This window comes from Gopherus evgoodei, chromosome 24 (genome assembly GCF_007399415.2).
Source record: "Gopherus evgoodei ecotype Sinaloan lineage chromosome 24, rGopEvg1_v1.p, whole genome shotgun sequence".
In the NCBI taxonomy this organism is placed as follows: domain Eukaryota; kingdom Metazoa; phylum Chordata; order Testudines; family Testudinidae; genus Gopherus; species Gopherus evgoodei.
The window spans coordinates 8,878,528-8,900,561 of record NC_044345.1 but is presented as its reverse complement, the minus strand read 5'-3'; the positions used below and the strand labels follow the sequence as shown (position 1 = coordinate 8,900,561).

General features: G+C 56.1%; 1 protein-coding gene across 2 annotated transcripts in view; it reads right to left on the bottom strand.

Annotated features, from left to right (window-relative positions):
- The window catches only part of SEMA6C (semaphorin 6C), a 92,464-nt gene that overhangs the window by 48,406 nt on the left and 22,024 nt on the right, over positions 1-22,034 (bottom strand). For both annotated transcript variants that reach the window (XM_030542447.1, XM_030542448.1), the window contains exon 2: positions 13,282-13,362. The gene's annotated coding sequence lies outside the window, so the exon portion shown is untranslated. The remainder of the gene's footprint in view (positions 1-13,281; positions 13,363-22,034) is intronic.

The following is a 22,034-nucleotide window of genomic DNA, read 5'->3' as shown; positions in this document are numbered from 1 at the left end:
AATTGGGTCTTTTAGTTGGCGTTGGTCAGCTCTGAGCAGGAGGCTGGACTAGACGACCTCCTGAGGTCCCTTCCAACCCTAATCTTCTATTATTCTTTTCACCAGCTGGGCCTACATCACAATGTACCCCATCCCAGCCAGATGAGCATCCCCCCATCTCCCAGCGCAGAGCACTCGGCCCAACCAGGAAAACAGCAAACCACCAGGGCCAGGTTAGAGACATGGGCCTGGAGCAACCCTTCCTGGGGAGTGAATTCCAAGGACAACCCGCCATACAGCAATGACAATAATGCTTGTCTCCGTTATTAGATATTTGCACAGCCCCGACGCATTATGCAATGTCTCCCCGCACAATACGCCACCCCTGAGGCAATAGAGATATTTACCCTCTCGGACGGCGGGCTGGGGATTTGAACCAGCAACCACCGAAGCAAAACGCAGGAGCTGCTACGCTTGGGTGAAGGCTCCCGAGGTGGGCGTGAGAGGAGACACAGCTGAGCTTGGCCAAATTCATTCAGGGTGGACCAAGGCCTGTGTTACACCGGCAGTGAGATGAGATGATGCCAACGGTCCCGTCTGGCCTTGGAATTCAGGCCTTTGTTTCCGTTTGGAAAGGGGGTGCGAGGGATGGCCGGAGGCTGCGTGTGCATGTCAGAGGCATGCCGAGGCATGTCACAGACATGTTATAGGCACCGCGGGGGGGGACACAGACGGCTAGACATGACCTATAGCAATTGGTCACTCGGCTCTATAGGAATCGATTAACCTTTCTGAGTATGCTTTATAAAGAGGACCTGATGGAAAGGTTTCCCCCATACCGTGGCCGCCATTGGCATAAGCTGGCAAAGCTCCATTGCCTTCAGCTGAGGGGGCAGGTGCTGGCATGAACCCCTGAGGCTGTGCCCCTCGCCATTAACATACAGAGCGGGTCCCGCTCTCCTCCACCAACCTGAGCTTGCCTTGTACCATCCTGTCACACTGTCTTGCCTTCCAGGTGGTCCTGTCTGCAGGAGGGACTGCGAGGGCCTCCAGGCTGCTGGCAGGGACAGGGCAGGGAAGGCATCAGAGCTGGGCGGGGGGGAGAGTGAGCAGACAGGTTGGGTGGGGGGTGCCAACATATGGCTGGTTTTGCTGCTCTGCCCTGCTGAGCTAGGCAGGTTCAGGACTAAAATAGGAGGCCCCAGATCGAAATCCTCCAAGTGCTCAGGAGTCAGGAGCTCTGGCCTCATTCCAGCTCCAGTTATTGCTCCTTGCTGTTGCCCAGACATAGCTGCTTTCCAGCAATGGGTGGCTGGGATCCTAGGCCAGTGACTGTGTCAGAGCTGCGGAGAGAACCCAGGAGTCCTGGCTCACCCCTCCACGGCCGGTCTCTCCCTTCCCCCTACCTCACTCTCTCTCTGAATCCATCAGGTCTTTTTCCGCTCTATTATTTTTAAAGAAAGATCCCAGCACTGCTGTCGCTGCCACACGCATCATTAGCGTGGTTAATTACACTGCTGCTGAAAAGCCGGGCTCAGCCACTTCCCCCCGCCCCCCAGCTGCCCCCAGCCCCACGCTGGGACAGCACTGTGCTCCTAGAACTACCTGTGTGAGCGTGGGGAGCGGGCTTCAGGCCTCTAGAGGTTATGGGATGGGGACTTGGATCTATTCCCAGCTCTAGCAGAGGACTGGGGACTAATGGTTAAAGCAGGGCCAGGGGGATCCAAGAATCCTGGGTTCTGCACCCAGCTCTGTGAGGGGAATGGCAACTAGTGGTTAGAGGAGGGAGGGAGCCAGGATTCCTGGGTTCTGCTCCCAGCTCTGGGAGGGGAGTGGCAACTAGTGGTCAGAGCCAGGCAGCAGGGGTGGGGGATAGAACCCAGGACTCCTGGGTTCTGTTTCCTCACTCTGCCAGTGTGGCCCTAGGTGAGTTGCTTCCCTCTCTCTCTCCCGCCTCTCTCAACGAACAAAGGCTGCTGAGACACAAACACCCTTTCTAGGGTCCTTTCCCCACACTGCAACAGCTCAGCCCACAGGAGGGGCGGCTGCTGAATGACGCTGAGAAGGCACCAGGCTAACGGCCAGCTATCCCACCTGTGGGTCTGGTCCCTGGTGTCCGTGACCACAGGGTAACTACCATGCACGGTGCTTGCACGGTAACAAAGACACCCCCCAAGGAGCTGTTCCCACCTTCCAGCTGTCCCGGTCTCCCAAGGCAGCTGCTCCCATCCAACAGCGTGGGAACACTGGGGGGACAAAGGGCTTGGTCCTGTAGAGGGAAGATTCATCTCCTGTCCAGCAACCGATTCTCCATGTCTCCCCTATCACTCTCAGGGAAGGAGAGGGGAGATGGGAGCCTGGACTGCGGTCTCCAGCCCTTCCTCCCAGGGGGGTCCCATTCCTGCATGTGGGACAGGGACAGACATGGGGATGGGAAGCTGCTCTGAGCCCCCTTTGAACCCCCTGTATCCAGGCAGCCCAGCCGGGGTATAAATTAGAGCAGTTCTGGGGTGGCTCTAACTTACTCTCTGCTTCCCATGATCCCTTTAGGGTCAGAGAATAGCCAGACCGCAATGTGCTCTGATCACACCCCCAATGCTGGGGGGCTAGCAGCAGGGCTGGTGCACAGGGAGGCTGTTTCCATCCACTCCAAGGTCCTTTTATGCTGCTGGGGCAGGGGGAGCAAAGAGGCCAGAGAATTGCCCCCCTCTCCCTCCGCACACACCCTCATCTCTCGTTCAGCAACATTTTGTGGTTTAATGCAAATTTAATGGCAGACAATTACACTCTGCATCAAAGAGGATCCTGCCAGTAACAACCGCTCCCGCAGGCCCGTTCAGCGGTAATTTGTGTCAGCCTCAAATTGGTGCTCGGTTGCAATTTAAATATCATCTCTAACTGCGGATGCATCGCCTGGGCTGGGGACTTGTAGAGAAATCAAAGTGCCACAGGTAGAGAGGTGGGCCGCATGTCTGGGTGGGGTGCTGATCCAGCCCCCACCACTATGGCAATAAACAAGTGGAGAGTTCTGGGATTTATCTGCGAAGGTCCTCTTTGTCCCCATTTAACTGGTGAGGAAACTGAGGCACGTCACAAATGGGGTTTTTTGGTAAATGATTTGGAGGTGGGAATAGAAGCGGGTCTCCTAGGTCCCAGTGAAGTATCCTACCAACAAGCCTACTTTGGATTACAGTGCAACTGAAAGGCCCCTGATCACACTAGGCAGCAGGGCAACCAGATCCTTACACACCTGTCTAAAATGTGTAGCAAAAAAACAAGAATAAGAACTGCATGAGACTTCAATTTGAGTGACACAAGCTGGAGGTCTCAGGCTGCCAGCTGTGAAACATCTTCGGAATTTCTAAATATTATAGATTGCAATTTCCTAACTCAAAACATGTTGCAGCCAACACCTAAGAATTCTATATTAGACCTTGTCTTGACAGATAAAGAGGGACTGATCACAGAACTAACAATTAATGGCAACTGAGGTATAAGTGATCAAGACTTGATCACATTTATAATGCACAAGCAGAATAAAGTCCAGACCAGCCATAAATATACTTGGTGCTTTACAAGGGCCGGTTTCACAAAGTTGAAAACAATTCTGAGCCAAATCAACTGGGAGGAATAATTTAATCATAAAAATGTGAAAGATCATCGGGAATTGCTTAAGAACGCTTTACATGCCCAAGAAAACACAATTTCACAATCAAGGAAGGAGGCTGTATTGATTAAAAAAAGCCAGCAGTCTGGTTTAGAGAGGAAGTGAAGACAGCTATAATAATAAAAAAATAATATATATATAAAATGGAAAAGAGGGGAAGCTGATACTAACAAAAATCAATCAGAAGTTAGGAACTGTAGAAAACTGAAAAGGGAAGCAAAAGACACAAGTAGACCACTATGTCCAGCAGAGTTAAGGACAATAAGGAGTTTCCTTAAGTATATTAGGGGGAAAAAAAGAATCTTAACAATGATATTAGTCCATCAGTAGATGGAAATGGCAGAATTATCAAGAACAATTCAGAAAAGGCAGAAGTGTTCAATTAATATTTCTATTCTGTATTTAGGAGAAAAACAGAGGACAAGACTTTTATTTCCACTAGTATCTCAGGTGGATAAACACCAGCTACTAAAGTTGGACATTTTTAAATTGGCAAGTCTGGATAACTTGCATCCAAGCGTTTTAACAGATCTGGCTGAGGAGCTCGCTGGACCATTAATATTGCTTTTCAATAAGTCTTGGAACACTGGGGACGTTGCAGAAGAAAGCGGCTGCTATGCCGATATTTAAAAAGGGTAAATGGAATGACTGGGTAATTATAGGCCTGTCGGTCTGACACTGCACCCTGCAAGATAATGCAGTGGCTGATAGGGCACTCAATTAATAAAGAATTAAAGGAGGGTAATATAATTAATGCCAATCAACATGGGTTTATGCAAAATAGATCCTCTGTAACTTGATCTTTTTTGATGAGATTACAAGATTGATTGATAAAAGGAACAGCGTTGATGTAATAGACAAACTTCTGCACGGCATTTCACTCGGTACTGAACGGCATTTTGATGAAAAAACTGGAAAGATATCAAATTAACATGGCACAGATTAAATGGATTAAATGCTGGCTCACTGATAGGTCTCCAAATGTAACTGTAAACCAGGATGGGGACTCTGTCCTAGGAAGCAGGGACTCTGAACAAGATCCAGGGGGGGAGTGGGGGAAGGTTCTTGGTGGATAATCAGCTGAACGTGACCTCCCAGTGCGATGCTGTGGCCAAATGGGCTAATAAAGAGGGGAATGAGGAGTAGGAGCAGAGAGGTTATTTTACCTCCGTGTCTGGCACTGGTGCAACCGGTGCTGGAATCCCGTGTCCAGTGTTGTGCCCACAATTCAAAAAGGATATTGAAAAATTGGAAAAGGGACAGAGAAGACCCCCAAGGATGATTAAAGGGCTAGAAAACCTGACTTGGAGTGACAGACTCGAGGAGGTGAATCTATTTAGTTTAACAAAGAACGCTATGGGGTGACTTAATCACCATCTAAGTACCTAGATGGGGAACAAATATTTAATAATGAGCTCTTCAGCCTAGCCAAGAAAGGTCGAACACCATCCAAGAGCTGGAAGTTGAAGCGAGATACATTCAGACTGGAAATAAGGTGCACGTTTTTAACAGGTGGGTAATTAACCATCAGAACAATTTCCCAAGGGTCATGATGGATTCTCCGTCGCTGACCATGTTAAATAAAGACTGGCTGTTTCTCTAACATCTCTGCTCTAGGATTTCCTTTTGGGCAGTTCTCTGGCCCGAGCTACCCAAGACGTCAGAGTAAATGATCACAGTGGTCCCCTCTGGCCTTGGAATTTGTGACAATCCAGGCCCCAGTGCGCCGGGTGCTGGACAAACATATAGTGTGAGACAGACTGCAGGCTCTTCAGGGCAGGGAGGGAAATGGAGGCACCAAGAGGGAAAGTGACTTGTTAAGATCAGAGAGCTGGTCAGTGGCAGAGGCGGGAAAAGAACCTAGGTGTCCTGCCCAGCACCCTGCCCGCTAGGCCACATTGCCTCTTCTACAGGCTGGCCTTCCAAGACATCGCAGCATTAGGCCCGCGAGGTCTCTGGGAGGGGAAAAGCATCCAGGGGTCAGCTGAGGGGTGAGCTGAGCTGACATGGGTCTGAAGTTGGGCTGCCCAGGCTGGGTTATGGAGATGCCGGACCTGGGGAAATCCCGCCTATGGCTTAGCATAGGGCAGCCTATAGGGCAGAGGTGGGGGAGAGCAGGGGTTTAGCTGGAGCTTGAGCTTAAGCACTAGCTGTTCCTCTCTGCAGACCTGGGTTTAAATCCTACCCGAGGGTCATGACTGAGGGGCATCGGCAGGGCACCAGCAGGGACCCCCATGTCCAGGCTGGAGCTGGCAAGCACAGCAGTTCCCCCTGGCTCTATCCCTGCCCCACTGATCCCTGGTTTCCACGGCCCTTAGCATCTCCTCAGTGACAAAAGGAACGAGTGGGGATGCAGCTCCCTGGCCCAGGAGGCTGCAGCTGGGAAGGCACATATCACCTTGGGCTTTGCAGACAGCAGCAGCCTGTGGCCCCATCGGCTGCTCCCAGATGTGGCCAAGGAGCCTCTCCAACTGCCCTGCCAGGATTGGGGAGCAGGGGGAGCTCGGGACCAGAGGACTGAGTCCCTTATGGTTTATTCTTGCATCATCGCTATCCCCCCAGGGGAGGAAGACACAAGCCGCCCTTCCCAGCACGGGGTGAAGGTGGAATCGGGCCCCACTTCCCCCCAGCAGGCCGGTGGGTGCCGACTGGTCTCTGTCAAAGGGGCTTGGCTTGGGAGCCCCATTTCTGAGCATCCTGCAAGCCCCCCGCCATTCCCTCTATGGGGCTGTCCCCCCAGTGCCACGATTCCCCCCTAGTCCCAGGCTCTCTCTGGACGACAGAAGAGAATCCTCAGGCCCCGTGGGCACCCGCCCCCACACTGTGCTGCTGGGCATTGGGGTGGGCATCATGCACCCACGGGGCGGGGCAGTGCTCAGGGCCGGCTCTAGCCATTTCGCCACCCCAAGCACGGCGGCACGCCGCGGGGGGGCGCTCTGCCGCTCGCCAGTCCCGTGGCTCCAGTGGACCTCCTGCAGGCGTCCCTGCGGAGGGGTCTGCTGGTCCCACGGCTCCAGTGGAGCATCCACTAGGCATGCCTGCGGAAGGTCCACCGGAGCCGCCTGCCGCCCTCCCGGCAACCGGCAGAATGCCCCCTGCGGCATGCCACCCCAAGCACGCGCTTGGCGCACTGGGGCCTGGAGCCGACCCTGGCAGTGCTGAAGCCTTCATGGTGGGCCCAGAGGGGGGCATGCGCCCAGCCCGCAGAAAGGCTGCTTAGGGCAAGGCTGCAGTGTGCTGCCCCTTCAGCTCTGAGCGAGTGGCCTGGTGACCTGGCACATGAGGTCACCGCGCCACTCAAGACGGCTGGGTGGCTGGGCTAAATCTGCCACTGTAGGCAGCGGCCCAGAAATCTGCAGCTTGCCTGTGGCTAGAACGGACTCTAGGGCACACTGGGCTGGGCAGGGGCTGGGGCTGGGAACTCTGCTTTTGAGCCAAGGAGGCAGAGGGCTCCCCACAGTGAGAGGATTTCCGTGACCAAGGGAACAGATCCCAGCTGCCAGCCCTGGTGTCTGAGCACAGCGGGGTGGGTGCTAGTGAACCCGGTCTGGGTCTCTGTGCCAACCTGGAGCTGCCTCCTGGTGCCACCCTTCCCCCATCAGAGCTGCGCCGCCCGCCCCACAGATCCCTCCCATTCCCAGCTCTCCAGCCCGTCACCCGCCTCCTCCTTCCCAGCTATTGCGCAGCAGCTGGGGCCTGGCCAAGTCCTCCAGAGGCCACTCGACTTCTCAGTGCCCGGGGCTTTTCCAGGAACGAGCCGTTCAGCGCCGTGGCCTCACGCCGACCCAGCCTGGCCGGGCACGGCGCCGGGGGGAGCGGGGCAAGGCGGGGCGGCCTAACACTGCCAGCAGCCCACGGGTACGCGCCAAGCTGCCTTGGACCGGTGCCAGGTGCAGAGAGATCAGGAGATGCCACGGCCCTGGTGCAGGTGGAGAAGAGGGGCATTTGATGGGCACCTATCACTAGGGCATGAAAAGGGGCGAGAATTCAGACCTGCTTCTCGCCTGGGAGGGGGGAGTCTGCTGGGTGGGGCGGGGAGTTAGGGCTCCTGCGTTCTAGCCCCAGCTCTGGGGGGGGAGTCTAATGGCTGCAATGGGGGCAGGACTCCTGGGTTCTATTCCCATCTCATTTTAATGATGTGTGAGGAGAAGGAAGAAAGCTTTTCTCTGTTCCGATTTACAGATCAAGGCTCTGACGCGCCACAGCTCAGGGTTGCTGGCTGGAGACAAGCGCAGGGAGCTAGGGGTCGGTGCCCCTCGGGTCGGCGAGACCGTTGTCCCCCAAAGCCCTTCTCACAAACAGCACTTGTCATTAAGCACGTTCCTGCTGGCAGAGGCCATGAGAATCCCCATCCCCAACCCGCCACCCTGCTCCAAGGGCCAGGAGAACCAGGGCCGCTGGCCTTAAGCTACACTCTGAGCTGCGGCGCTGGGGAACAAAATCTGCTCGGACCCCAAGGCCAGAGAGAGGTGGAGGAGATGCAATGGGCACACCATCCCCCTCTGCTGGATGGAAAATGAACTGCTCGCCTGTGTGTCATATTCCCATCACTGCTAATGGGGATTCTTCTTCAGCTCTAGCTGGGGATTGGGGCTTTTGATCCCTAATTCAACCCTTGCAGTCACCATGGAGTTCTCAGCAGCCCCTCCCTGGATCGCAAGGTGCTTAAAACATACCCAGGGGTCAGGTCTAAATCCAATATGGAGTCAGGTATAATTAACCCTGCATCGCAAAGGGGAAAACTGAGTCACAAGAGGAAAGAGACTTGGCTTAAGGATCACACAGCAAGTCAGTGACTGAGCTGCGAATAGAACCCAGGAATCCTGGCTCCTAGATCTAAGCCTCCCAAAGCTGAGGGCAGAACCCAGGAGTCCTAGCTCGTTGCCTGATCTAACCACTACACCACATCCCTCTGAGATCTTTCTCCACTCCAAGTTCTACCCATTCCAATGTCCCTTTCCTTTATTATTCATATCACAGCAGCAGCAGCCCAAGATTAGGGCCCTGTTGCGTCCGGCGCTGCACACCCACCTAGTGAGAGACAGCCCCAGCCTTGAAGAGCTCCGTCGCAACACACCAGACAGACAAAAGAGTGGAGGGGAAACTGAGGCACAGAAGAGTGAAGTGACTTGCCCACGTTCACCCAGCAGGCCAAGTAGCAGAGCAAGGAATCAAACCCAGCCATCCTGGCTCCCAGCCCAGTGCGCCAGCCACTAGGTCACAGCGGGTGGGGTCTAGCTCCCACTCCCTGCAGGCGGCTGTCACGGCCTGACCAATACGCCCTGCTCCCCAAGCAGGCACCAAGCAGTTAAAGGAGCGAATGCCGAGTTAATGGCACAGATCTAATGGCGTTCTATTGAGAAATGTCGTTACTACTGAAGACCTGTGCTGGGTGTCTGAAATAGACGATGTAATTAAATGAAATATTATGCCAATTAAAATCCAGGCCCCCACATGCCAATATAATTCTTACCCTGGGCCATTCGCAATGTAAATTTAATGTATGACGTCTCATCAGTCCGACGTTATATTCTGCTATCTCGGAGCAGTGGTTAATTTTAGCCTGCGCTCCAGCCATCTCTTCCGCTTCCTCCAGGCCAGCGAAGCCAGGTCCGAACAACACAATAGAGACTCATTCTTTAAGCGTTACTTCTGGTTCCACCCCCTATTTCACATGAGTTGGGAATGGAACCCAGGAGTCCTGACCCCCGCCCCCCCGCTCTCACTCAGCCCTACACCCTATGACTCGAATGCATCTCCCACAAGCATTAATGCATCACTGAGATCCTGGGGGAAATGGGGGGGGCGCGCCCCCTCCCTCTGCACTGGGACTGGATTCACTCTTTCCTTTCACAGTGGGGCAGGGGAACAAATGAAGTTAAAAGGCTACTAACGCAGAGCATGAGGAAAGGAAATGTTTTCTAATGCCACATGTGAGTAACTTGTGGAACTCCTCGCCACATGATGTCCTTGAGGCCCAGGGCTAAGCAGGATCCACAACTGACAGGACCAGACACTGCTGCATTAAAGAGAAGGACTAGGGGACCCTTCAGCTTCAGGGCCTGAGCCCACCACCAACTGAACAGGGTCAGGAAGGGATTTCCTCTGAATCAGTGACTGTGGGCAAGTCACTCCCCCATGCTGTGCCTCAGTTTCCCTTCCCATCCTCTGTCTGTCTGGTCTATTCAGCCTGTGAGCTCTCTGGGGGAGGGACTGTCTCTCACTCTGTAGCTGTGCAGTGCCCGGTGCAACAGAGACCTGGGCTCGGAGGAGGGATGGGATGGGGGCAACAGCTGGATCCAGTTGCAGCTCTTAAGGGAGCCCAGCCAGCCTGGTACACTGTGCCCCATCAGGAGCCTCAGGAGCCCCTGCAGCCTACAGCTTCCCCATGGCCTGACTCAGCTGCCTACCCCTTGCCTGCTTCGCTGCTTCTCTGCCTGGGATTGAACCCACAGCCTCTGGAGCTCAGCCCCTCTGTCTGCCCCAACTGCTACACATGAACCGGCCACTGGAGGGAGACGGGGAGCCACTCCAGGGGCCAGTCCCCATTGTGGAGGAGCAGGCAGGTGTGATGGAGCGATGAGCTGACCAGGCGTGGTAGCCACCACCATGTGATTTCAACTTCCCCACCCCCTACTTAGCATCCCCCTCGCCCCTCCTTGGCTCCCAAACCAGTCCCTCCCCACTGCTAAAGGAGAATCCCTGCTAGCTGCTGCAGTTCAGGGGCTATGGTACACACCGCTGAGCAGGTCAGCTCCTGGCCTTCTCCCCAGACTCGGCCACCCTGTGCACCCCTCCATCCCTCCCCCAGGCCCTCGGCTGGCTGCATCGGAAATTAAAATATAAATAATTCAGTCTCCATCGCCGTTATGAATAAGAATATGAACCTGACAGAAAGCGCCTGGGAGAAAGTTATGTAGGGGGAGAAGTGACTCTGCTTTCAGATCCATTTGTGAGCAGGAGGGAGCTGGGTGCAGGAGGGACGCCGAACAGGGGGACCAGGACGGAGAGTCAGGAGGGACTCGTTAGTTTCAATCCGGGCAAGGCTCTAATTGCTCCTGATCGACGCACATGCCACGTCTTTGGCAAGCGTCAAAGCCCTGGGCACCGATGCCAGAAGCACAGTGAGGACGCGTCGTCCCCCTCCACTGCCATGAGGACAGGAAGTGAGAAAAGAACCCTGGGCCCAGATCCGCAGCGGGTGCAAAGGGCTTTAACGGAGCTGGCTTACACCAGCGGAGGATCCGGGCCCCTGTCTCCAGCTGCAGCTCGTGGAAAGGTGGAGGGGCGTTTCGAAACCCGCAGGCGGCGTTCAGCTGGGACATGGCGGGATAGTGAGATCCCAAGAGATCCCAGAGGTCAGGACCCATGTCGTTTACATCACAGCACCAATATTAACAGAGACAGGAGCGCAAACCCATGGCCTAGCTGTGCGCTTGAGAGCTCCCCTCTGCTAGTGCGAATCACTGCACTCCCAAAGCATGCCGGTGCCAACCGTACCCGGGGCCAGTCACTCCATGCCTGGCATACACCCGCCTGCCCAGGGCCAGTCCACACTCAGCGCCCCCCACCCTGCGGCAATCCACACTGGACACCCCGTGCCCTGGGCCAGAGCTGGACCAGTCCATGCTGAGCACCACCTTGGGCCAGTTTGCTCTGAGCACAAGCAGCCCCATTTCTGTTCCTGTAACTTTTATTTTGGAAACTGGAACGGGTGATGGTTACGAGCCCCAAACCCTTTGCCATCGACGGAGCTGGAGTGCCAGGGCCAGGGATGCGGGGGGTAGGGGGGTGGCGCGGGAGGGTCACTTTCATTTCTTTTAGGGAAAAAGGCAGGAGGAAAACAACCAATCTGATTTATTTTAAAAGCTGCTGCCTGTTTCCTAAGGGCATCTCTGTGCTGTGTCTACTGGCGACGCCGCGTTCCGGCTGCGAAGTCCCTGCCCCCGCGCGCCGGCCTTGGCAGCATAAATCCAGCGATAGCCAGGCTGCCATCCTGCTGCTGGCAAGGCCACAGCAGACAGGGGAGTAGCAGAGGGATGTTCCCCTAGGGGGCCTGCCTGATGTGCTGGAACAGATCAGTGGGTAAAAGGCTGCGTGGAAGGCTGTCGGTTTCAATTTCCCACAGAAAGTATCCCGTGTCACACTGAAAGAGGGGAGCAGCACAGCAATGATACCCTGCTGAGCTGGGGGTGGGAGCAGGGGGGTCTGTTTTCCCATCCCACGAGAACTTGCATGATTTTGAAAAATTTTTCCCACCCCAAATTCAGATGAAAAATCCCAATCTCAAAAGTGTCCACAAACCGATTTTTTCAGTTCGGGGGCAATCGAAACCTTTTGTTTTCATCATTCTGAACCGTTTTCTTTTGCATTTGATGTTTCCTTTCTTTGGAACCTTTTTTTTTTAAATCCTACATTAAGGTATAGTTGGCAACAGAGAGGCATTTCGAACAAATAAAAAACAGAATATGAAACTTTTCCTTTTGACCGTGTCAGAATGTCCCATTTCCACAGTTTCTAACTTTCTTTTTCTTTTTTTTCAAAAAAAAATTTCACGCCGGGAAATCAGCCACATCTGTCTGACCCTCTCCCCATAGACAATTTCAGTTCTGACAAATTGGCATTTTTCAGCAAAAAAAAGTTCATACAAAACTTCTACATTAACACTAGTTCGGATCCCACCGCTAACACTTATTTATAGCTTGGCCATCAACAAGTCAATGAGGCCAACATTTTCCAAAGTGGCTCTAATCTTGGTTGCCTGTGTTAAGAGGTTTTAAGGGCAGGTTGCCCACAGGGCTCCGGATGTGGGGTCTGAGTATCCCAGCACAAGCAGGGAACAGTGGCTTCTGGATTCCAGCTCTTCCCCGGGCCTAACCGAGGCCCCAATCTTACCCCATCCCTGGCCAAGGCAGGGGTGCGTACAAGTCACAAGCCATGTTTCCCTAGCGGGGGGAGACGGCTCCCACCACATCACCGTGATGGGATAAGGAGGGGCTCGGCCCAGGCGATTGGTGGGAGAGATCAGGGTTGAGATAGCCAGAAGCATTGAGTTGGCCACAGGAAGCAAAACCAAACTCCCAAGCTGCCCCAGAAGCTCTGCATCCAAGCCTCCCGCCCCAAACTCCAATCGGAACTGGGACCCTAAGATCACAGCCCTGCACCCCGTGAATAACTCGGAACTGCCTTGGCTCCTCTGCTTCGGCCTCGAACCACCAACCCCGCCCCGTTCCTGCGCTGTGCTCTGCATCGTCCCAAGATCCCGGCTCGCTGGGTCCAAGACCCCGTGCCAGGCAGGACATCAAACTGCAATGGAAATGCCAACCCGCACCCCTGAGGAGAGCTGCCAGAGGAAGCCGTTGGCACCAAACCCACAACCCCCCGAGGTGCACAGATCCTGCAAGGCGCTGGGCTCTGTAATTGGCAGGTGCCCGCAGCTGGCACCTTATCTCCTAACTATTGACCTATATACAAGCCTGGAGCACTCCTGGGACACCACAGAGCGCCAGCCCCCACCCCTTTGCAGCCTGAATACTGCGGGGGGAAAGAGACCCCCTGCTGGTCAGGAGGAGGTATTGCAGAGCACAAGGCGAGAGCAACACACACACACCCCCTACTGCCGGCCGTGGCCTTACCTTAGTTTCCAGGGTCCGTGGGGCAGCTGTGCACGGGTGGGGCTGGCCAGGCACTTGGGCGACTCTGGGGGTCTGGCAAGGCTGGGAGGAGACACAATTCAAAGGGGAGGGAGGTGAGAGACAAGGTCAGACAGGCAGCACAGTGGGCGTATCAAGGACCTGTGTTCAGTCGGCTGCATGGGGAGGCGACTGAGACAGGAGCATGGCACTTCCAGGGGCTCGGTGCCCCAGCTCTGCCACCTGCCCCACAGCCCAAGTAGCACAGAAAGGCCTGGCGAGGCCAAGTGAGGGGGGCGCAGCGTCTGCCCGACAGCATCTGGATATCACAGGGCAGCGCTACTCTGCTTTGGGCACTGGGAGAGATGCCCGCTGGGCCCGGGTCCCGCGGATCCAGTGCCACCGATCAGAGAAGGTGAGGCTGGGAGCTTGCAGTTGACACGCGTGACCCAGGCGTGCAGTAACATGTACGTGCACATGGTTGGGGGGGTATTTTTAGCCAGGCGGTGACTCTGAGGGAAACAAAGTCAGCGGCGCGACAGAAATAGCCCTGCTAGGGAGCCCGGCATCAATGGATACAGAGCAGAGCAGGGTGGAGCAGGGGGTCTCCAGACAGCCGGCCTTGGCGGGGAGGGGCAGGGACCAGACCCTTGTGCGGTGAGCCCTGCAATCCAGCTGCAGAGGTTCCGCTGAGCAAAGTTATCAATATCTCCCCCGTCAGACCCACCCACTCTCCCTCCAGCAGGTGGTGATAGCCAGAGGGGTTTCCCAGGTGGCATAGGTGCTGCAGGCGCTGACAAGGAGCTGGGGGGGGGGAGATTGCCCTATCCTGCCCCCACCCACCCCGAATGAATGGAGGGCTAATGGCAGGTCTGGCTGTGGGGGTGCATAGGGAGCGAATAGAGGAGTGGCGGACGGAGGGACAGATAGGCACACAGCACACACAAGGATATCGGGGCAGTCGCAGCCGCAGGAGGGACTCCTGGCTCCAGATCGAGCCCTTTGGGACCCTCCCTGCCTCCGGGTGCCTTTGAATTCTCAGCTGCCGCCCGCCCGTGCCCACCGCCCCCAGAAGAGGAGCCCCAACGACCAGCGCCACGAGTCGGATGCGGAGCCACTAGCTGCTTCCCCGGCTGAGATTCGATCCGGGGCTCCCCCTGGGCCGCATTGTGTTACCCCGGCCTTCTAGGCAGGCAAGAGTGTGACAGAAAACCTGATTCGCCCGCGTGCCTCGGGCCTGCTCCCAGCTGCTCAGACCAAGGCCATGGGGTGTTACCAAGCCAGCTTCAGAGAGGCCTTGAGCAGCAGAGCGAGTCATTTCATCCCCTCCCGAGCCCCTGGCCACGCGGCCCTAAGGAGGCGCATTATCTGGGCCAGGGATCAGCCGACCGGCATGGGACAGCATCCCATACGCGAGGCAATTTCAGGATGAACGGGGAGATTCAGTGCAGAGTCAGAGAGGCCTTTTGTTTCCCTGATTGAAGGCTGCCCGGGTGTCACCAGAGTGGTCCCGCTTCATTTGCATGGCACAGAGAAACTCCACGAAGCCAGGCTGGCGTCTTCCCATGGGCTGCAATGCCCGAGGCAGATGCGCCAAGTCTTCCTGGTTAAAAGCCAACAGCTGGATCCGGATTACACCCACTCTGGGGAGATTAGGAACAGCTTCCCGACGAGTCACAGGGCACCCTGGCCCAGCAGCTGTGTGCATGTGGCCCCTGTGCCTGCGGGTAGCACCAGCCAGGGGGTAGTGCCAGCCATGAGGCAGGCAGGGGCAATGCAAGATTTCCCCGGGCAGCCGCAGTTCCAGTCTCAAGGGCCTTGAACAAACTGTCAATGCCCCTCCGTCCCAACCCAAACCCCCCTGGCCCCCCATGCTATCCCAGCCTTGCCAGATCCCGTTTCTCCCAGCCTGTACTAAAGGGCTGGCTCTTGGGCAGTGCCCGTGGGGCATGGGGCTGGGCGGGGACTCACGGGGTGCCCAGCCGCTCCCCGGCGGCGCTGACGCTCTCCAGCCACAGAGGAGGAGCAGCTGAACCTCTGCGACCATGGCCTATTTTCCAGTCCATTTCCCTCGCTCTGTCGCTCTGACATCTCAGTCCCGCCGCACCTGCCCCCGGGTACCAGAGATATTCCCTCTCCCTGCCGCAAACACAAGCTTGCCGGGCGTGCCGGAGGGAAACAAAAGCAGATCGGATCCGTGAAGGAAATGCGGCATTTTAACTGGGCTCAGTGGAGAGGAAATGAAACGCATGGTGGCGGGGGGGGGGTCCCTAATAGAGCAGGAGGAGGGTATAACAGGGGTGTAATCACTTTCCACTCCGGCTCCCTCGGAAAGCTCTGATCGGCCTTGATTGCTAACACGTGTGGGAAATCCTAAGGAGGGAGCTGGCCTCTGTGCAGAGCAGGGAACAGGTGGCCGATGGCCTGCTGCCCGCGCCGGGATGCAGCGGCTGCAAGAGGATCCAGAGCAGTGACTGTTGTTACAGGAGCATCACATGAGAGCAGGGCCCCGTTGTGCCAGGCGCTGCGCAGACCCCGACTGAGATCATGGCCCTGCTGTGCCGGGCGCTGCGCAGACCCCTACCGAGAGCAGGGCCCCGTTGTGCCAGACGCTGCGCAGACCCCTACCGAGAGCAGGGCACCGTTGTGCCAGGTGCTGCACAGACCCCGACGGAGAGCAGGGCCCCGTTGTGCCGGGTGCTGCGCAGACCCCGACAGAGATCAGGGCCCCGCTGTGCCGGGCGCTGCACAGACCCCTATTGAGAGCAGGGCCCCGTTGTGCCGGGCGCTGCACAGACCCCTACTGAGAGCAGGGCCCCCTTGTGCCAGGCGCTGCACAGACCCCAAGATCAGGGCCCTGTTGAGCCAGGCACTGTACAGACCCCGACCGAGATCAGGGTCCGTTGTGCCAGGCGCTGCACAGACCCAGCCGAGAGCAAGGCCCCATTACGCTAGGCACTGAGCCAATCTGAACTAAGGGAGAATCCGTGCCACAAAGAGCTTGGAGACCTGCCCCCTACCCTTTGTCTGCTCTGCTCACACTGTGAGCTCTCTGGGGCCAGGACTGTCTCTCACTCTGCAACTGTGCAGCCCCCGGCACAACGGGGCCATGCTCTCGGCTGGTGCTACCACAACATCGCAAACAACAGTCAGACGGTGCAATCGGACGGTGCTGCGGTGAAACGTGGCGAGGAGGACAGGGGACTCCAGAGGTGCAAAGCATGGTGGAGAAACCGACAAAGCCCAAACTAGGGGCCCGTACGGGCTTTACCTTGGAACCATCAGGCGGAATCACCCAGAGGCTTTCCAGGAAACGTGCCCCGGCTGGAGAAACCGATGCCTTACTCATGACCTAAGTTCTGCATGGGAGTGTCAAGAGCTGAAGCTGCCTCGGGGAGCGAACGAAGTCCAGGGCTCAGCGACCCAGCTAAGCTGCCTCCCCTCCTCATGTTCCTCCCAGCTCCCTCAGCTGATCTCCAGGTTCTCAGCAGAGGGTAATTGCCCCCCACAGAGTTGCTGTGTGGAGCGTGACACCACGTGTGAGCGCCAAGACCAGACCTTGGGACGTCCCTGGGAGCGTGGGGCCGATCTCCATCCAGCCTGGGGAGCAGCTGCTCCAGAGATCCAGGCACTGGCAGTTGATAGGTGTATTACGGTCATGCTGGCCAAGAGCAAGGCCCTGCCGTGCTGGGCACCGCACGGACCCCAACCGAGATCAGGGCCCCGTTGTGCCAGGCGCTGCACAGACCCAAACCGAGATCAGGGCCCCGTTGTGCCGGGTGCTGCACTGACCCCGACCAAAAGCAGGGTCCCATTTGTGCCAGGTGCTGCACTGACCCCGACCAAGAGCAGGGTCCCATTTGTGCCAGGTGCTGCGCAGACCCCAACAGAGAGCAGGCCCCGTTGTACCGGGTGCTGCACAGACCCCGACCGAGAGCAGGGCCCCCTTGTGCCAGGCACCGTGCAGACCGTGGCCGAGAGCAGGGCTCCCCCCCCACCATGATACCAGGCTACTTGTTCTCATTGACAACTGAGCCAGCAGCCACCAGTGCACTGAGTGGGGTGTACTTAGGGGCTCATGCTCTGTGTTTTAATGGAAGGAAATACAGGAACTTCCAGACTGGATCAGACCAGGGTCCATCCACCCCTTTATCCTGCCTCCCATAGTGACCACAGTCACACAGCAGGGCAGAGCAGAGCCAGAAACAGAACCCAGGAGTCCTGATGTCCAGCCCAAGGCTGGGAATGGAGGTCTGGGAGGGGAGTGGGGTCTAGTGGTTAAAGCAGGGGGCTGGGAGCCAGGACTCCGGGGTTCTGTTCCCAGCTCTGGGAGGGGAGTTGGGTCTAGTGGTTAAAGCGAGGGGCTAGGAGGCAGGACTCTGGGGTTCTGTTCCCAGCTCTGGGAGGGGAGTGGGGTCTAGTGGTCTCAGGGGAGGGGCTGGGAACCAGGAGCCCTGACTCCTGTCAAATACCCAGTGGTTGATTCCTGTGGTGTGACAAGAGGAAACCGCAGCAGCCCTTGTCCTGGTCTGGCTCCCCAGCCAAAGCCAACAGGCTGCCTCTAAGAAGGAGAACTGGATCCGTTAACTCTCTGGAGCCTGGTGCTTCCCAGCAGGGGATTGGGGGAGTCAATACAAGTGCAGCCTGGCCAGGGAGACCCAACATGGGGCAGTGCTGAGCCAATGCCCTTGTGTGGTACTGGGGAGAGGTGGGGAATAGCGCAGCTGCTGCCCCAGCAGGGAGCGCTCTTCTCTGAGCCAGTGCAGTTCCCTAGCAGGGGGTGCGGAGCTGCACGGGAAAGGTGGGGGGTCCAGTAGGACTGTGCCTGCCTTTGAGCATTGCTGACCCAGGACACCTGGGTTCTCTTCCCAGCTCTAGGAGGGGAGAGGGCTTTAGTGGTTACAGTACGGAGCAGCTGGAGAGTCAGGACTCCTGGGTTCCTCACAGGAGCATGGTCTCGCGGCCACGGGAGTCAGGATTCCTGAGTTCAAAGACAGTAAGTTCTGGGCACATCAGAACTGGTGTCCACCAGAGATCCCAGGTGAGTGCCCCGGCCCAGGTCAGACCCACTCCTGACTTCTCCCACTGGCAATCACCCTCAGCTCAGACCTCTGCCCACCCTCCCCCCAGCTGGGCGGTCTGCGTGCACAGAGCCTGGAGGAGGCGGGGGGCGGGGTTGAGCGTGCGCTGTTAGCAATCCATGGAATTGTATCAACTGGATCATTAACGAGGTCAGGGCTCCTAAAGGCACCTTTATTATTTGAAATGTAAATAATTAAATTCAAGACAATAAATCACTATTAATGCCAAGGGGCAGGGCAGGGACTGGTGAGTGGGATGGGGGAGGGGAGTGCATCGGGTTGCATCATTAGGTGACCCTACAATAACAAATCAGAGAGAGCTCCACTGTGGCTGTGAAGGACCCTACAACAGCATCCATGAGAGACCCTACAATAATAAACCATAGCATGCCCAGCCTAGCATCCATGAGAGACCCTACAATAACAAACCATAGCATGCCCAGCCTAGCATCCATGAGAGACCCTACAGTAACAAACCATAGCATGCCCAGCCTAGCATCCATGAGAGACCCTACAGTAACAGGCTTTATGAGAGACTCTACATGGTGCTTTACAAACAATGACTTATTGTGAAGTGGGCCCTGTCAGACCCATGTTACAGGCGGGGCAACTGAGGCATGGTGGGGCCAAGTAACTTGCTTCAGGACACGTGGTAAGGAATTGGTCCCAGGAGTCCCGACTCTCAGCCCAGTGCTTTAATCAGTAGTCCATGCTGCCCAATGACCTCTGGCCTCAAAGGGTTAACGAGGGCAGAGCTGGCTGGCTGGCAGCCCCATTTCCCTAATGGGAATGTTGTGTGTCACCCCATCCCTGACAAAACGCCAGGCTGCCATGGCCAATGGCCCTTCTGTGCCAAACTGCAGCTTCCTGTAGCAGGCTGTGAATGACCGACGCAGGACTCACACAGCTCAAGGCTGGCGAGGCCACCACCATGGAGGAGGAAACCGGCTCGGAGGGGTTGCTCCACAGCAGAGCGGGGCTTGTGTGTGCATGCATGTCTGTGTGCTGGTTTGTATGTGCATGTGTGTTTGCACATGTATACGTGTGTGCACACATACAGCTGTGCATGTACATCGATGCGCATGCACATGTGTGCACTCAGGTGCATGCATGCACATGTACATCGATGCGCGTGCACATGTGTGCACTCAGATGCATGCATGTGCATTAGTGTGCATGTGGATGCCTGCACACATGTGCAGATATGTGCATGAGTTTGCATGTGCATGCTTGCACGTATGTGCATGAGTGTACATATGGATGCCTGCACATGTGTAGGTATGTGCATGAGCATGCATGTGGGTGCTTGCATGTGTGTGCAGGTATGTACAAGAGTGTGCATGTAGATGCACACACGTGTGTGCACGAGCGTGCATGTGGATGCCTGAAATATGTGCATGAGTTTGCATGTGGATGCTTGCACATGTGTGCACGAGTGTACATATGGATGCCTGCACATGTGTGTAGGTACGTGCATGAGCATGCACGTGGATGCTTGCATGTGTGTGCAGGTATGTACCAGAGTGTGCATGTGGATGCATGCACATGTGCATGTACAGATACGTGTGTGCATGTTTGTGCATGCAGGTGTTTGTGCATGCACGTCTCTATGTTTGTGTCTTTGTGCAGGGATGCGTGTGCACATGAAGGTGTGGGTGGCAGGTGGCACTGGGAAGCCATCGCTGAAGAGAATGAAGTCATGACTTCTAAGGAGGCGAAGTAACAGCCCCAGTGTGAATCCCAGCGCAGGCTGGGAGCCATTTTAAGAGCTGCCAACTTTCTTCTTAATTATCAAAGAGCCCACAATGTATCACAGCTAACTACTGTTGGCACAGGAAGAGCAAACAACCGGGTAAGTTATGACTTGCCTCAGGCACGGGAACGATGCCACCTTCGGCCTGCACCGTGGCCCAGACCTCACCGGCACGACGCTCGTCACAGCCTGACCAGAGATGCTGAGCTGCACCGATTCCTGTGGTGCGCACCCTCGCACGCACACACACAGGGCACCCATCTCTATGCGTGAGCTCGGAGGTGCAGGTTTACCTGCATGCTCATGCAGCTGCCCCTCCGCCCCGAATTCTGTCCCCTGAACTAGGCTCAGTGGGTCCAATGCTCTGTCACCCAGTGGCCAGCCAGTCATTTGCGGCAGGGCAAAAAGAGTCTTCCCCCAGTCCCCACCCCCACTTTGCACTGGTGCAGGCGACGGCCTGGCAGATGGGCCATGGCGCATTGGGCCCCCTGCATTTGTTATTTGTATTCCACTAATGCCTAGAATCCCAACGGAGATGGGACCCTGCTGGGCCACCGGGCCCCGAGCTCAGAGATGCTCACAGGTGCTTTAGGCACACGTAGCCCCATTGATTTAACGAGCAAGGCACAGAGCCAGATTGTTAGCTGGCGCACGCTAGTGTAGCTGCATTGATGTCACTGATTTACACCACGGGGGATCTGGCCCATTGACACCTGCTGGGAATCTGGGCCATGCTCCATGGGGCTGAGTTGTGTAATGACAGAGGGGTTTCCCAGGTGGGAGGATGCACCTCGCCGTAGGGGTGCACAGGGGGGGTGGCCCTGGGGCAGTCCCCTCCCCCGGGCCTAACTGGCTGGAGCCCTGATCCCCCCTGAGCCTCTGTTGAAACCGACCAGCTGCTTCCCCTCTCCATTTTGAGGAATTCAGGCATCCCCCCAGAGGGGCAGTGCCCAGCTCTGGGCAGCCCCAGGCTGGCTCCAGCCAAAAGCAGAGGAGATGAAGAGCAGGAGCCACAGGCAAGCTCGAGCTTTCCAACCTCCTCTCGGCTGTAACTAGCGGGGGGATAGAAATGGGCCTGACTCCCATGAGGACTTGGGACCTGGGGGCCAAGTGTGCAGAGCCCCCAACAGGAGCCAGATCTTCACAAGGGGTGTGCACAACTGTGCATGTGCATTCACACATGTGTGTGGACGTGCGGTATACATTTGTGCATGCATGTGTGTGTGTGTGCACGACCGTGTATGCAGAGCATCCAATGTGCAACACTCTTGTGAAAATTCTGACTAAAGCCTGGGAGTTTAGTGTGGGAGGGAGAATCAAAATGGGCAGAGCTGTGGGAGACAGGATGGGTCAGTGGGCGCCGCACAGGGCTGCCAGTCAGGACACCTGGATTTCATACCTAGCTTAAGGAGGGGAGTGGGCTCTGGTGGTTAGAGCCAGGGGGCTGGGAGTCAGGACTCCTGGGTTCTACTTCCCAGCTCTGGGAAGGGACTGGAGTGTAGTGGTTAGACCAGGGAATTTGGTGTCAGGACTAAGACCCCGACCCCCACCCAATCACTCTCATATTTGCGGGTGAGTTTTGTGAAGTTAACACCGTTTTCGGGAGCGGGGAGGAGCTGAAGACTGAAATTCTCTGACACTCTCCAGGGCAGGACCAGTCTGGATCCTAACAGCGGGCACTCCCTGTTATCCTGAATTTAAGGGGGGGTGTACCCCAGAATGTAATCAAGCTAATTGCAACCATCTTGAGTGCATTCAGCCATCACAAATGACAAATAAACCACCACATATAGAGGGTTAATTGGAAAGCAGGCTTTTAGAGGCAAAGTCAAAACGAGCCGGCAGTTTCTGCTAATTAGAACAGGAAAAGCGGGGAAACAAGTGAACAAATAAAACTAGAAAAAAATTAAGTAAATAAAAAA